Source organism: Toxotes jaculatrix, chromosome 22 (assembly GCF_017976425.1).
Source record: "Toxotes jaculatrix isolate fToxJac2 chromosome 22, fToxJac2.pri, whole genome shotgun sequence".
Taxonomy (NCBI): Eukaryota; Metazoa; Chordata; class Actinopteri; family Toxotidae; genus Toxotes; species Toxotes jaculatrix.
The window spans coordinates 10,407,731-10,424,541 of record NC_054415.1 but is presented as its reverse complement, the minus strand read 5'-3'; positions in this window follow the sequence as shown (position 1 = coordinate 10,424,541).

The following is a 16,811-nucleotide window of genomic DNA, read 5'->3' as shown; positions in this document are numbered from 1 at the left end:
CGAGGGCCTGTTGGAGGAAACTGAAGCAGAGGTGGCAACTCTCACATTAATAGCACGAGACTGTTGAGACAGTCAGATACTTTATTCCTGTCTAACACTGCGGAACGTGTATAATAACAGGAAATATTAGTCACTGTCAGAGAAAACATTTTACCATCAGCCACTGTTGCTTTGTAATTTTTGTTACAAAGCAACAGTGGCTGTTGCTTTGTAACAAATCCTGAGTTGGATGTTGAAGGGTGCAGAACTCCTGCAGAACAATCTACATTTTTTTGCTCATTGCTGACTGTTTTTCTATTCATCTGGAACAGAACAGGTTTGCTCTGTTTCATACACGGGTTTGTCTCAAACTCAACTGGTCCTAACTGACTTTGCCACAGCCCTATTCTGCTGTTGCATCTTTGTCAGGGACTCAAAGTGCGGATGCTTAATCGGGCTATAAACCCTTGTAATTCTGGGGAGGTTAATCAATAAAATGGCAGTCTGTTACCAACATGGCCACAGAAAATTGTGTACAAAATGTACAGTATTTTCTGTTCTTTCATAGTTGCTTACCTCCATGCAGATGAGATGACACATCTTAAGCTTTAGTTTTATGTTAAACAGTAAAATTCCTTGTGACCTCAGTTCCACAGTTGGTGTGATTAAACACTGAGGCTTGGCTGACTGTCTTTTAGATATCATAAAAGATATATTTCCTCTCTTAAATCAAAGCCTGCCATCAGTCTTCACCTCCAAACAGCCATCCGAGGTCCTCTGGGAGTCTGTGCTAAACTTTGGGCTGAACACTAAAGTCAGCATGGTAACACACTCACACGTATTTACATTGATTTTAAATCGGTTTAAACAATTATGTTTTACAAACATCATTCTCTTTTTGACCCTTGCACATAAAGAGATGGAACTGAACTATAACTTATACATATCTGTATTTTCATTATGTGAGTTCAGCACTAGAACAGGCTGTTTATGAGTGTTTCCGGTGATGACAATAACCTTGAGTGAACTACCTGTTTAAAGTATTTAGTGGGCACTATCTCTATCACTGCTCCAGCGGTCATATCAGAACACTTCATTATAAATGCATGTGAGCTTTCCTTGTACTCTACAGTGTAAGATCAATGCCAAAAGAGGTTATAAAATGGTAATTACATCTCATTCTATTTTCATGAGTAAGTTAATTTAAGAGTTACTGTCAGACCGTTACTGCCATACCTTGAGTCCTTCCTGTGATTCTCTTTAATCATTATGAAATCAATTAAATGCTATTTAAAAGTGTATCATGGATATTGGACCAAGGACAAATGACTGAATGCTGTGGAGACTTGAATTGTCTGGACAGGCTGGACATGAAATTAGCAGTGAAAGTAAGTAGGTGTATGTGAATTATTGCCTCCCTGGCTTAGTGCAGAGTGTGACTAGAATAGACAGTCATCATATGCCTGTGGTTTTCATCTGTGCTTATTTTATATTGAAAATGTCAGTTTATTTTCAGTGTTTTACAAGGAATGTTCACAGGATGCTGATGCACTGAAAAGCTATTGGTTATAAATTACTATGAAGACCAAGAAAAGTTCACAAGGGCTATTTTAATTCAACAGTGTGTCGATTGTCCCTCAGGTCCAACAGTCGTTTTATAAGATTTACAAAGCCTGGTATAGTTTGTACTTTTAAATGATAACTAAAAACAAGAAAGAAAATAAAAATTCACCATTTTGTTTGGCAAACTTGGGTTTTTAGCTATGCAAGCACCGTGGCTTTAGGGACAGCGACGTCAGGTGTGAGCTGACGTGCTTAGAGCTGTCCACTTGTGACTGGCTCACTGGAGATGCATGTTAATTCCAGGTCTGAACAAGGCCTTAGTCTTGTTTTAAATATTTACAGAAACTGTTGAGAGATGTGCTGAATATTAATGAATGTGCCCAACATGTTAATTCCACTTCATTCGTATCGTTTGCTTAGGCATTGTGTTTCTGTTGACAATCTCCATGAGAGCTCTCTCAAGGACATACTGGTAGGAGGGACAGTTAAAAGGAGTAAAAGGGGAATTTTCAGTACAACAGTCATTATCATATTCTCTTTTAAAAGTGCTATAGAGTTTCAGCGGTGGGTTGGAAATCTGACAGATTTACACTGCGTAGTCCTGATAAACAACTAGAACAGAATTCAGAAGTCCCAGTGCAAAGCAGGTTATTTGATTTCTCTCCCAGCCAAATGGTGAAAGCTTAAGAGACTCAAGATGTGAAACCATGATCAAAACACAGTGACAGTGCAAACACACAAAGAAGATAGACACACATACACTCATAACAGGCAGATGACAGGCAGGTGCAGACACACACATACAGGTACCTGTCCATCTCTCTGTCAACACGCAGACACACTGAGACGTGCACACAAAAGCCTCTCTTTGGGCACAGGCTTTGCACAGTGGCTCAGATGATGCCTTTACATAGTATCCTTCCAGTGCACTCTCAGCTAATGAAGATGTTATGAGGGAAGAGCTTTCCGAGTTCTCCTGATGCAGCGGTTCCACACTGAGCCACCATTTCTTTGCACAAATCTTTCACAGCATGACACGTTTCAGCCTCAGGAATTATACATTATTGAGTGTAGCTACTTTATGCTTCACTTGTCACCATTCCTGCTCTACTGCTGCAACCAGACTCTACAACATGCTAGCTGAATGTAGTGTTTATATGCTCTATCTAAACAATTCATGGTCTTCAGTGTTATGTTTGTCTGATACTCTCTTGCAGCACTGTATATTTGCATTTGCGCTTTGTACTTTTAACTGTCAGTAACAACTCGGGCTCTATTTATACAGTCGTACTCATCATCACCTAATTACACTACTCACTTACTTATTTGCAATGATTCAAAAGACACCATAACTGGAAAGGAGTTTGATGGGGCATGAAACATGAAAAGTGAGACCATCATAAAAGTTCATCAAGGTTCGCCAAACTTATTTGCGGTAGTGAGCGGCAAAACTGTCTGCTGAAAACATCCCTCGCGGTTTACAGACCTCAGGTCCCTGTCGGCTGCATGATAACAATCGAGCAATCTTACAAGTTCACTGCATGTCACACTGTGCGAGATAGGTGTAATAATAAAGTCTTTGTCGCAATCTGTGTCAGACTACATTGTGAATCATTGTGATAGGATGTAAATAAACAATAAACAAGCTTTGGCCATAGAACTGCCACTTGTATTCAGAGAAATATCTCAAAAGAAGAGAAGGAGAGTGAGGAGGAGGGAGAGTGTGGATCCTGACATGGCCAGGGAAAAGAGGGAAACAAAGAAATGTAGATATGCAGATTACCTTACGTATAATAATAAACTGGAATTATCCTTTAATATATCTGTGCGCCCTTTCACTTTTGTACATACACATTATCTACTCAGATTCTTTGTGAAGCGTACCTCAGGTCCTTTGTTTTCACTACAGTCCGGCTGTTACACAACAAAGCCAAACTGTGATACAAGAAGAATCATATCAGCCATGGTGGCTTTCTATATCCCCTTATAGGAATCAAAGGCATCCATGCAGCGGATGACACATCAACAACAGTGTTTCCTATCTCTTGATCACAAGAATCAAAAACAACTCTCAGAGGGGTACTGTGCTTTTGTAATCACTCCGTGTGCGCTCTAACACGATTGACCATGTGTAAGTAAAGGGTTCTCTGCTCCTCTAAGCCCCAAGTACATCTTGATGGATGGAGGCTGGTTTGGACCCCGCTGCACCACAATGCCAAATTGCAGCTATCTGCTAGATGTGCGAGAGAAATTACATTCTCCATCTCGCCCTGTCGAGATGCCAGGCTGTTTGGCCTGACGGCGATGTATTAAATGGTATATTGATAATTGAAATCTTCGCGGCCTTTGCGATGCCTTTCTGCTGACCGTGATCTTTTAGGCAGATGGTCTCTATTACTCATGTGCAATTGGAGAACAGCGAGGAGGGGGCAAATCAGATACAGCTTATGTAAAAATCTGATTTTATTATCATACGGCCATGTGTCAAGATTTCACAAGACATAGAAAGTACATCAACACCTAATTGTAAAAATTGTAGCAGCAAATATGACAGCCCATTATCTCTATGAATACAGTATGTTTTATCCTTGCATTTCACATTCCCCCTTTGGTAAAGCACTTAATATTCCAAACATACTTAACAACTGATAAATGTGGACTTCATAGGTTCCCTCTGTCTGTGTGCATCAGAGCTATAACCAGATCACTGCAGCACAAATGAGAGACCTCTTTTCATTTCCATTGCCTCAGAAATATCACATTGAAGGGTAATAGCCCATTTCGTTTCGATTCCAACGGACCCTATGAGTGTATTTTCACCCATGGCGCTCAGCTAAAATAGAAATAGAACAGACTGTTGACAGTAACCAATGTCACATAATCTCCCCCTGAAGGACAAGCATCAAAGATCAATTTATTTTCCTAAATGCTATTCATATATCCATCTCTGCCGAGCGCCCAGGGACACTGCATATCAGAGTTTAAATCTAATGTTGCATGAATGGATTGTACAGAGTGACAAAAGACAATACAGTAACAGACAATACATAAAAGGTGGACATGTGAGAGAGACTGGGGGGGGGGGGGGGGGGGGGTACAAACAAGCACATGGAAAACAATGGACTGAATTGAATCACTGAATCACAGTATGAAAAGTGGGAAATGATGGAAGTCTTTTTTTTTTTTTTTTTTTTTAACTCTGGAAAGCTATTTTCGCTATGCCTGGAAAGGACGACGCCCCTGACAAAGATAGCTGATCCACCTCATCAAGGACAAGTGTCAAAAACAAAGTGAAAAGTGCTTGTTAGATGTAACTGCAATGCAATATTAAGGCTAATTGTAAGTGTTTCTTTGCTAACACCTTTTCGGTTCCAACTGTTTTTAGTCTTTTTATAGCTCATGCAAAACCTGCTACTTCTTGCACTTCATAATTGCTCAGCACACATGGGACAGGGAGGCTTTGTTTACTGTACCGCGAGCCGGCAGATCAATTCCTCTCCCACTCTGCCCCCCCTTTGATAATTGCTGAGCAGAAGATGTGTGTTTACAGTTACAATTCTGCCAGCTCTGGACAGGAATAAAAGCGAAAAGGCTGTGAGGTGGATTGGAGCGGGAGAGAGAAAGCTGGCAGCATCTTTTTGAAAATGCAAGGCCTGATATGATCGGTGAAAAATCAATACTATTAAAAATGAGGGATGGGCCAACAGAAAGCCCTTCAAAGTGTCAGATTCAATAAAAGATGGTGCGGGGATAATTAGCCAGTGTGAAGGAGGCACAGATCTCCTACGTGACCTTGTGAAGCATTAACATTCAAAAGATATACTGATGGAGTGAAAGGAATTAACAGATTTCTAGTCAGCCTTGGTGAGAAACTCATGGTTTCTAGTTTTAATAGATCAAAATGAACTGTGGACAATTCCAGGAGCGCAGTCTCAGATGAATACTTATTTACCTTTGCTGACTACTCTTTGTATGTTGCATGTTTATGCAGTAAATCAGTCTGGTCAGTTTGGCATCCTCTACTCTTAATTCTCCAAGATCCTTGAGTTTGTTTCTTTAGAGACAGAGACAACACCATTAGACAACTCGACTGAGAGTCTTTTTAAGAGGCCTTGAGCCAAAAAGGTTGGGAACCACTACACATCTCCTCTCTAAATGTGTTCCACTCAAGCCTAAATTAAGATCTAATTTTGCAGTTAAACAGTAAATGGAAGTGTTACATGGCTTTTTGTCAGTCAGTTGGACGCAGCTTTTAGATAAAAAGAAAAAAGTGGGTTTAATTAACAAATGTTTTACTGTCCTGCTCTTTATTATCATTATTCATATAGTACAAATAGTCATGGTAATTATAAATTAAGCCAGTTGTACTCAGCACATGATTAGGCAGATTGCTTTGGCTGAAAACTTTGCACTTTTTTATTCAAGTCAAAACTACTGCAGGACTGCCGATATGTTAGCAAAGAGCAAAACGGTCCCTCACATACAGATTCAATGTTTCCAAAGTGAGAGTTTGAGTAGCACCAAGCTTTCATGTTGTCACTTAAAGCCCAACATCCACAGCCATGATGCGGGGAAAAAGGTCTGGGTAAGGAAAACGTTATTACCCTTTATATCTTTAAGGAGGCGGGCATCCATTCCAGGCACCTACCCTTGAGATATCGTAGAAGCTGGTTGTTTATGGGGCCCCCTGAGTGTCACCACCAGCGTGACAGTGCAAAGGGATCCGCGGGCATGACAATGAACTGTGTACTTCTCCAGAGAGAGGGGTAAAGAGAGGCAATTTCTGGAATGATGGGTGCCGGAGATGATGCCCAATATGCTTCAGCTCTTTAGAATTTACAGCCTCTGCAGCACTGTGTAAACAGCTGGGGAGCAAAACAGGGTGCTCTGCAATTCCCCCCCCTCCTTTCCATCGTTTTTCCTCTCCTCTTTTTTTTTATGCTCAGTCGGCAGTGTCCTTCAGAGAACATAATTTTAGATTTCTCTGGAGAAATACTTAACTATAGTGCCTTGCCTTGTGTTTGGACGCCAATATTGCGGTTTTTACCTGTGCATCCATCACCGGTGACAGAGCAGGATTGTTGTGCTAAATGTTTACAGGAGGGCATTGTTGTCTGTATAAGCATGCAGGGGTTAAGAATGCAGTTATGAGCAGGTGTTTTATGGATAGTTGTGGATATGACAACACGAATTCACTGCTATCTTGATGGAAGGCCATTATTGTGAATCTTTTTTACGATGCCTGTCGGCTAAAAGAGTTCTTTCAAAGATGGAGACTCTCTGCTTTCTAAAGAACATAGTACATCAAATATATAAAATATTAGGGCCAACTTCATAATGTTGAGCTGTACAACCCATATCTCATGCTCATTGTCACGAGGTTTAAAACAATATTCTTTTTTCCCCTGTCCACACTTCACCTTCACAACTGAAGCAAGCTCATAGGCTCATAGGTTAAATCATGAGTTAGTTTTCATCTCGTTACATTATTTCTTCACTATAGATTTTTTTTTAAATGCCATTTTTCATGAACGTGTAAGATTCCTAATGTTATCTGTATGAACCAGATCCAGCACGTCATCTCAAAATTTTCAGAACAGCTCAATGTCTGAAAAAACAGAAAGATATTACCTGTGTGTGAAAAGTAAGAAAAATCATATGTCTTCTTATCTAACGTAGTATTTTACTGTACTACAATTGGAGTCTCTGAGGGAAAATGAGAGAAAATATTTCAAAATGAAGGAAAATAAGAAATCCTTTTTTTCGGGATAGAATGCAAAAGCAGGTATATATTAAATATTTATCTCCACTTTTTTTCAGGGCTTTGTGCAATCCTGTTTGTGTGTTAGCTGGTGGAAACAACGGGCGTCATGAATTACTGTTATAAACACCAGCAAATATGAGAGTCTGTGATGAGTCCTGTTGTACGAGTCATGCACAGAGTCAGTGCTGGCCAAAAACGAACTAACAAATATATTTCTTTACACATTTCCAAATTCAGTCAAATGAAAAGTCTGACATGAGAAAAGCTTTTGCCATCTTCTGCCTACCCTGTTTTTTTATGTTGCCAAACTAACTGCCCGTCACATAAATGGATGGATCACAACTGTTAAACAGTGTTAAAAAAGTGGTGAGTGCTGTGTGATGAAGTTTAGCTTGCTTTAAGCAGTGAGAGTGGATCTCCCCTCAGGGCTTACTATAACTGTGTGCGCCCTCGATGCTGAGACTGTTCATTATTACAAATGTATACGAACCCATGTACTCAACTCAACTCGGTTGTTGCTGATCCCCCGCTCTCATACAGACTCGATGCCCTTGATACTTCCCATACATAACGATCTGCAGCCTGTATGAGAAGAATACCAAAGAGAGCGCTTGGGGCCTTTGCCAGAGTTGTTCATGTACCACAGTCAGACAGTAGACTCAGTGCTTGTTAGCCTGTTAGCATGTGAATACTATTCCTGCTGCCTGCGGACATTGGCAAGACTCACTTTTGCAGTTTGGTTGATAGTTACACAACTTTTAGAGACTGCTAGTGTTAATGATTGTTTTGCATTTTGATTTAAATACTTTTTTTTTGTCTCCAGGTCATTTTATATTTCTGTTCCTTTATCTCTGAGTTTCGTGCTTTTACTGTACAAACAAAACACGTAGCATTAATACAATTATCAGAGTAAGTTAAGTAAAAACACATCTATCAACTTTATGCAGCTTCCAGCTTAATATTTTGGAAGCATTGGAGCTTACTGCTTTACTTGATACTGGCATATCACATTAATATGCCCTTCAACTGAAAGTGCAAGTTTGCGAGTTTGTGTGGTTAAGACAATTTGGTGAATCTGACTTTTTATGATTAAAAAAAAAAAAAAAAAAAGATTTAGGATAAAATTACAAAAATGTGCTAAGATGAGGAGCAAAAACAATTGATGTCTCACGCCCAGCCAACTGCAGCTATTCGTCTCATTCAGAACTTCAGATTTTACACAGAATAAATTTCCAAAAATTTATTTCAGAAAAGCAATTTAAAACAGCTGTATAAATTGTGGTAAAAACAATTTCAGAATGCCAATGTACTGCTTCCTGTAGATGTTAAATTTTACAAAGTTTTACTTTTGTGAATATCTATTTCCTTTTCTCTTTATAAGTATTGTGGATATTACTTTCCTTAGGGGTTTTCACACATGCCAGAGGCCAAAAGAGCTCACACTGTCTCAAGCCTTGTAGGTCAATTTCCTGTTGGCAACAGAAGGAGAGCTTGTGCCAAACATCTTGAGTTCTGACCTCGAGAGAAATCTATTGCTCACTCTGGCCCCGCTCGTCTGACTGGAAACTTTTTCAGACCTCGATGCCAATCCATAGCGGTAGCTGCAGAGGTCCTTGCCTGCTGGTGCTGGCTCTTAGGTCTCGGGGCCAAACAAGTCAACACGTACTCTGAAAGCAGACTGGGAGAACAAGCTGTGGGCTTGCTCTGAAGCAGCCCTGTTGTTGCTGTGGGTTTGTGACTGCTAGGGCGCTGCCTGTACCCTACGCAGTGCAGAGAGGCATTATGCAAGGTAGCGTGGATAAGGAAGTGGTTCTGTCCACCCACGGGGACGGGTCTCAAGAGTGTGTGCACGCGAGCATGTTGTGGGTGTGTGTATGTGTGTGCAGGGAGAGAATGAAATGAGGTGGTATATCTTGATGTTTTTCCCGCTGCTGTAAAAAGCTGTTGCACATTTCTGCACAGCGCACAGCAAACGTCCGCTCAACGACCCCAACCTCTCATGTAATGCACAATAAAATGTTTAAGTGGCATACCGGCACCACTGAACTCTGGATAAATTGCCTCATATTTTCTATGGAGCTCCACATCCTTTAAGATAAGATTCAAGACTATGGTACAACAGAGAAACCACAAGATTAAAAATATATATTTTGCTGTTTTGGTGTAAACAAAAGTAGAAACCTTAACATACTGTGATTGCTTTGTGTCTCCAAACGTTGATGGTTTGTGCATTTTGTCTCACGGTTCCCAGTGTAGGATCGCTATTTGGGAATGAATCCTACACAGATAAAAGTCTATATATTACACCCTTGTTTCTTCATTTCCCTGTGTACTCCTTGCTAACTTCAAGCATTTTCACATGAGGGAGTAAGTGAAAAAAATAATGGAAAACATAATGCATATTTCAGCCTGAGACACGAATGTGATGGAAATGCACAATGATGATGATTCATGCATATAATGGATCTGGCATCCCAAATGAAGGACTGCTTTGCGTAAACCTTCAAACTCATGTTGAGATACAGCATCAAACTGTCACCCATGGCTTTTAATTTCACATTTAGCCCCAAGCCGTGTCAGGAGATTGTTTGCATCCAATACACCTTTGAAATTTAACAAAAAAAAAAGAAATAAACTCATGAACTAGCTTTCTTTCTGCTTTACTGTTGTAATACATAAAAGCTATCTTTAGCAGACTGCTTTGCACAAGAAACGCATAAATGGACATGCTATGGGATTTGCAAATGTGCTATGGGGCCATTAAAAAATGTTTTTTAAAGTGCGGTTAGGAAGATAATTTTTTAATTACAGCTTTGAAAATACTTATTTATTATTTACCTGGGCTGAATAAATCTGAGCGAACACTGAACCAAACTGCCCATAATCCTAAATGCTTGTTCAAAGGTGGCATGTGGGAATGAAACACAGCATTTTCTGGTTAGCCTGAATTATACATTTTTAGAAAACAGGGGATGGGAGGGTGGTGGGGGCTTAGGGAAGTACACCACTGTTTAAAATAAACCAAAATTCACTGTAGTGAAATAAACAAGGCATGAAACAAGGTGCAGCCATGCAGTTTGTATGAATCTGTGTACATCTTGGCCCTGGGAATCCCTGCAGGGGAACACCGAGTGCCTTCAAACACACACACACTTTCAGTCTGCTCACAGAAAGATTACCATGATAAACATGTCTCCTGGGGAAGGGTAAGTAACAGAGGAAGATGGACACGCAGTATTGGATGCTTCTCAGGTTTGCAGAGCATCAGAAGTGCTTCAGGACCATTTTATATTCATTGCACACATAGCAGCAGCAAGCACTACGATTCACTGCTACTTTAATTTGACTTAAAAATAAATAAGTCCATCGCTCGAGTCCTACAGATGGTGTGGGCATTGTCATCCAGGAAGAGACCACTACCTTCAGGACAGAGATGTTTCATTATAGGATAAAGGTGATCACTCAGAACAACTTTGTATTGATTTGCAGTGACCCTTGCCTCTAAGAGGACAAATGGATCCAAACCATGCCAGAAAAATCCCCTCACAGCATAACAGAGCCACTGGATCTCCTCACTGAAGGGGTCTAGGGGTCAAGCACTCAGGCCAGTACTGTTCTCTTGGTGTACACCACACATACACTCACCCACTTCTTGAATTTCTGTTTTTCCTTAAATGTCACACTAATATCAGCATCACAGTCATCAAATGTGAGCTGTCGACCACAGTTTCCAACCCTATTTAGTGAAGTATTTCCTATAGATCTAAATGCAGACGTCACATTAATCACTGTTCCTATTAAAACACCAGCCAGTTTTAAAGCCCTAACAATGAATCCTCTTTTAAAGTCAGAATCAACTGGTCCTGCTGCATTTTTATTCATGTCACAGAGCATGACTGGATGTTATTTACTTAATTGTGCACATGCAGTGCACCTGTGTGGAAGCCTTTGCATTTGTTATGTTTCTGCACTAATTTATTCAGGTTTTTCTTTTCATTTTTCTCCCGTCTGTATATAATAAACTATTCACACACATATTTTACATTGTAACAATGATATAAGCGTGAATTATTGAAAATAGTTGCAGGAGGAAATGTGTGACTACTCTGAGACAACAAAAACAAAGGACAAAGGGAGACTATTTTTGTGACTTGTTTATGTATTTGCAAAGCCAGTTGTGGCTGCATTTGGCAGAATTGCTGGGGTAAATGATGCACAAGTGAAAGTGCAAGATTAATAAGCAGTTTATCCCAGAAGGGGCAACATCTCCTGCATCTTAATGTCTCCACTCTCTTCCTTTTGTGGAAATGTATGCATGCACACACGCACAAACACACCACCACCAAAACAAAAGCATACACAGGCGTATTAAGTTACTTAGGTAAAATATGCTCTTCTTTCATGACAAATTTCCTTATCTTTGCGTGGCCGATTACATATCTGATTTGTACATACATAAAATTAGCTCTCATTATACATTTAGGACCAATTTTCACTGGAAAAAAACATGTTTTTAATGGCTTGGATTGTTTTAAACTAATGTTCACTTGGATTTGATGTCCCTGTTGTACTTCTTGGTACAAGAAGATGCTGTTCACTGCAGTTTACAGTAAATGAGGTTCTTTTACAAGTAGCACAGCTTAGAAAATGCTTCCGGTAAAAGAAAGTAAAGAGAAAAATTGTGAGAAAATGCAAATGAGCTGCTGATTATGCAGTCCTTCAATGTAATTGAAAAAAAAGGGGAAAGAAAACAGCAATTACCAGAAACAATGTCCTGGTTACTCAGGATAATCCACAGACCTCAACATCAATAGTTCTCTTATAGGGTGTATTTCATCAGTGAGGAAGAAGCTCCAATGGAAACTGGAGGTCTGTGAATTAACAGGGACCCTTTTTCTGGAACAAGTCTTTCGAATGTCATTTTCCAATGCTTTAAGCTCCATAAACAACATTACATTCACATCCATTGTATTCTGGAGGCAGCAGCGGTGGATATCTCAAAAGCTGAGCAGATAAAGACCAAGACTATCTGCATGGCTAGACACCACTATTGCAGAGTGACAAAGACCAAGAGGAATCCCTAGATTTTTTTTATTTGAAACATAAAAGCCAAAGGGTATGAGCCTTACACTGTATCAGGAACATGTTTTACAATGAAGAAAGAAAAAAAAAAACAAGTTTCTTTATCCCAAAGTGTGACTGCTGTAAGATTTCTGCCACCTGCTGGCAACGAGTGTTACATCTATAGCCTTTATACCATTTCAGCCAACTGTTGGCAAACACATCATTGTTCTAAAGATAAAAACTTAGTTTTAGCTTCTTAAGATATTGTAAGTTCCTTGTTCATAGAGAAAATACATGAAAAAGGATTTAAGTTTAAAGTCTTAAATTAAAAAACAGCTTTCCACGAACGTCTTGTGGTAACTAGCCATGCAGAAATTTTTCATTTTATTTAGTGAGGATTCCACACAACAAATAACATGCATGGATGGCCCTCTTTAACTGTTTTATTCTCCCCTCTACCACCCACCTCCTAACACACTGTGAAAAAACTGAGTGGGGGTGTAGACACAATAACTACCTGATCTCAACAAAAAGAAGGGTAAACGCATCCAGGATGGACTGAAATCTGATTGTTGAAACCACCACAGGAAAAGGCTAAGTCTAAATGAAAGTATCTTAAATCTTATCTGGATTTAATCCAGGTATTAGATATATCAACAGATGATCTAACTCCTGTCATGGTCAGATATTGCTGCCACTTCTGCTATGCAATTCAATGATACAGGCTGGACCTGCTTTTGGGAGGTTTGCATCAATGGCACTGAGTGTCCTTGTTATTTTGTGATCACTCAGAACATTCTAGGGGCCTTCCTCCATCTTATTTGTATTTTTAGCATCTAAAATTATCCCCAGCAATTGCTTGAATTTCTGTGATGTTTTTCCAAGAAAACTGTTTGATGTTGAGAGCGGGTTTTGTTGGAAATTCGCAACAGGCTGCGAATGAATATTTCCGCCATATTTTGGAAGGGGGCAAAGCTGCGTGGCAGTGCCAGCAGCCACCAACTGTGCCCTCTTTGAAAATGTCCTGGAAAAGACGGCCCTAAGTGGGGTCTTTTTTCCCCCCGCTAAAGAACAGGAGCAATGAGGGAATACTCGTCTGTTATTTCCCAGCCCTAAAATATCAAGCTTCCACTGTGACTCATACCACACATGGTGAGTGCACCCAGAGGCGTGTGTGTGTTAGTGTCACTGATTTGTTCATCACCAGTGACTATTTCTGTTTGAAGATAATTCAACATGCTTCCACTACACCTGACTCGTTCTGCCTCAGCACTGAAATCAATTTTCCCCTCACTCTCCACTGTAGATCCCACTCCAAGCTTCAGATCCCCTGCTGCCAGACTGCTCAGCTGTCCATCATGTGCCAGCCGTTAGCATCCCAGACAGTAATTGGACGGGTGCTACGCGAAGGCAGTCTCCTTCATTTACATTATGCTGTGAATATCTAAACAGACGATAAGGAGAAGTAGTGTCATACGGTTATGTGTCTGCATTAACATATCCACCGCTACAGGTGAAATTTTCAAAGTAAAAGCTCATATAGATCAACCTTCATAAGAAGACCTGTCTCTGCAGAGAGATGAGTCATGGGAAAGGCAGAAAAGATAAGGAAAGAGTGAACACTCGCTTATCCCACTTTCTCTGTTCCTAACCTGAGGTGCCCATAATCAGAAGTAGGCCTATGAGGGGCACAAAATTCAGCAGCTCACATGAAATTAGAAAAATTGCACAGAAAGTGAATCATGCTTTAAATTAGCTTTGATTATTGGCCCAGAGCCTCCTCTCGAGCTGTCAGGTGGTGCACTGGTCCAAAAGAACTTGGGTGGCACTTCCATCAGAGATGTGGCTGAGTCAGTGCGGCAACATGAGTAGTTTTATGCCCACGCTTACATGCATAAAATGTTCAATTTATTTCACACATCTGTTGTTTATGCTTCATATGAGAGCCAGCACTGGAGCGAGACATCGATTGACATGCCTACCAAATATCATTTACAGCATGCTTCAGTAATGTCCTTGATACCAAAATACTTCCTGTCTCTGTTTGACCAAATGCTCAAACACACCCTTTTTCCAGTCTAAGGTATCATTATTCATGGACCGGACTAGTCACGTAACAGGTGTAGAAGCGTTATTCATCGTTTTATTAAAGGTTTTATTAAGTTTGTTGGATTTATAGAGAGAACTGAAACCACATGCCAAAGACTACTCTTGTTACTCTAATATATTCCAGACATATTCTTGAATTGATATATTTTTTTTATTTTTCTCAGTATAACAGCCCAAAATTCATAACTGCTACTATAACAATATTGTGGTCTTGGATTATGCACCATGTTGTTTAGTATACACAGATAAAAAAGTAACATCTAGAGGGCATTCTCAGCAGAATTGGTTAGAAAATGAAGAACTTGTAAGATATTTAGGAAAACAGATAGATGGGTTCTCTGAAATCAATACTACACAAACATCTGCCTGTACAAAGTAGGAAGCATTTGAAGTTTTTCTCTGAGGACATATTATTAGTTATTCAAACTCAAAATCAAGAAAGGCATGTGAGGAGACATTACAACTGGAATTTAAAATAAAGATTCTCCAGGAATCTGCTTTCAGAGCTGCCTCTAAACTTTTGAGACTAAAGTAAACTTTCTATATACAAGGCGATAAATCAAGTAAATTATTAGCATAGCAAATTAAACAATTAGAAACTAAAACATCAATCCAGCAATTATATCCAAAGGGCACGATGTTGCAGATCCTATAGAAATTAATGATGCCTTTAGAGGCTACTATAAAGAATAATTTGATACAAACAATAAAATTAATTTATAAAACCTAAATAGGCTTTTGTTGAACGGCCTACTCCACATATCCCAAATGAAAATAAAGAAGATCCAGAGCTACAGATTAACAATGAAGAAAGTGGGCACGCCATCGATACTAAGAAGGGCAGGACTAGGTGGTCTTTTATTCATGTCAAATTTGATGCTATAAAGTGAATAATAATAATAATAATAATAATAATAATAATAATAATAATAATAATAATAATAATAAATCCTCTACATTACTACTTAATGCAAAAGAAAGAAGGAATTCAATTTAATTTCGTATTTAGTTCAGTTTAAATATTTGGGAGTAAAGATTTTGCCAAGGCTAGATCATGTTTTTAAAGCTAATTACAACCCTTTAAAGACAGAATTTAATGAGCCGATTGATAGATGAATGTCACCGTCTATAATTGGAAGAATTAACATATCATTTTTCCTCCAATATATTGTGCATCTATTACAATATTTTAGTCCATTTGTGTAGACTACCATTTGTTAACAGGAGGATGATTTTTAATTTGAATTTTTTTGTGTCAATGCAAAAATTACAGTACATGTTGAGTCATACAGTACAGTAAATGACTGTAAAAGGCTGTATTTTATGGTGTTAAAAAAGAAATAATTATGTATTTCCCATAAAGCAGTCACTTTATTATTTTGGCATGAGTAAGGTAACAGAGATTTTAGGACTGTTAAAATCACTCTATCATGAAATATTTACCACCACCTAATTATTTGAGGCTTGGCAGCCATTTTCAAAAGCACCTCAGTGGATGAGCCAATTTTCAAATGAAAAAAATTCCTGTGAAGTTAGCCATGGCCCCTATTAATATTCCTCTATGCAAATGCCAGATGATCTTCCCACGCATTTAGTGGTTGGGCTTTCTGCATTTCACTAAATGACTCACAGCCCAAAAGGAAGTGTCTTTATCGATGCCTGAACCTGAGTTCAAGAACTGCTTTTCAGTCTTTAAAGTACAGAAAAGGAGAGCTGAGGCATTGGAAAATGCGGTGGAAACAAGAGTAATAGGCTGTATAGACTCGCAAAATGGTAAAGAGTCTGATTTAACTGCAAAGAATGATTTTAAAGTTCAACCTCATTTTAAAACTATTTGAAACAGCGCATTCTTTTGATAGAGTGCGTTACATTTGCTCAGAACCATAGTGGGAAATAGTACCATTTCTCCACTCCAAATGTTCTTTTTTGCTTTTGTTGTTTCTGACGTGTGAGTGACAGGTAGATAGTCAAGTTGGCGCTCCAAGACATCAAAAATAAATCCAGTGGCCAGACACTAGAAAAAAACTGGTGAGAGAAGACACGAATTGTAGAGTTTGACTCAAACTGTTGGTTTTCCAGTGAACTGTTAAACAGCCCTTTCACAGGCAATGCCAACACTCTGATATACGTACTTAGCCTTGGGCTTTCAATAAATGTATAATTTTGATTTAACACTGACGTCAAAAATCATACAACTGTAATGAAAGAGGACTTGATTTCAAAATAAGAGCACCCACTGAATCTGAATTAAACATAGTTTAATTCAGATTCCCTCTTTTGGGGAATTTGATCAACTCCAAACATCTAATGTTTGATTTGAACAAGAGTGACA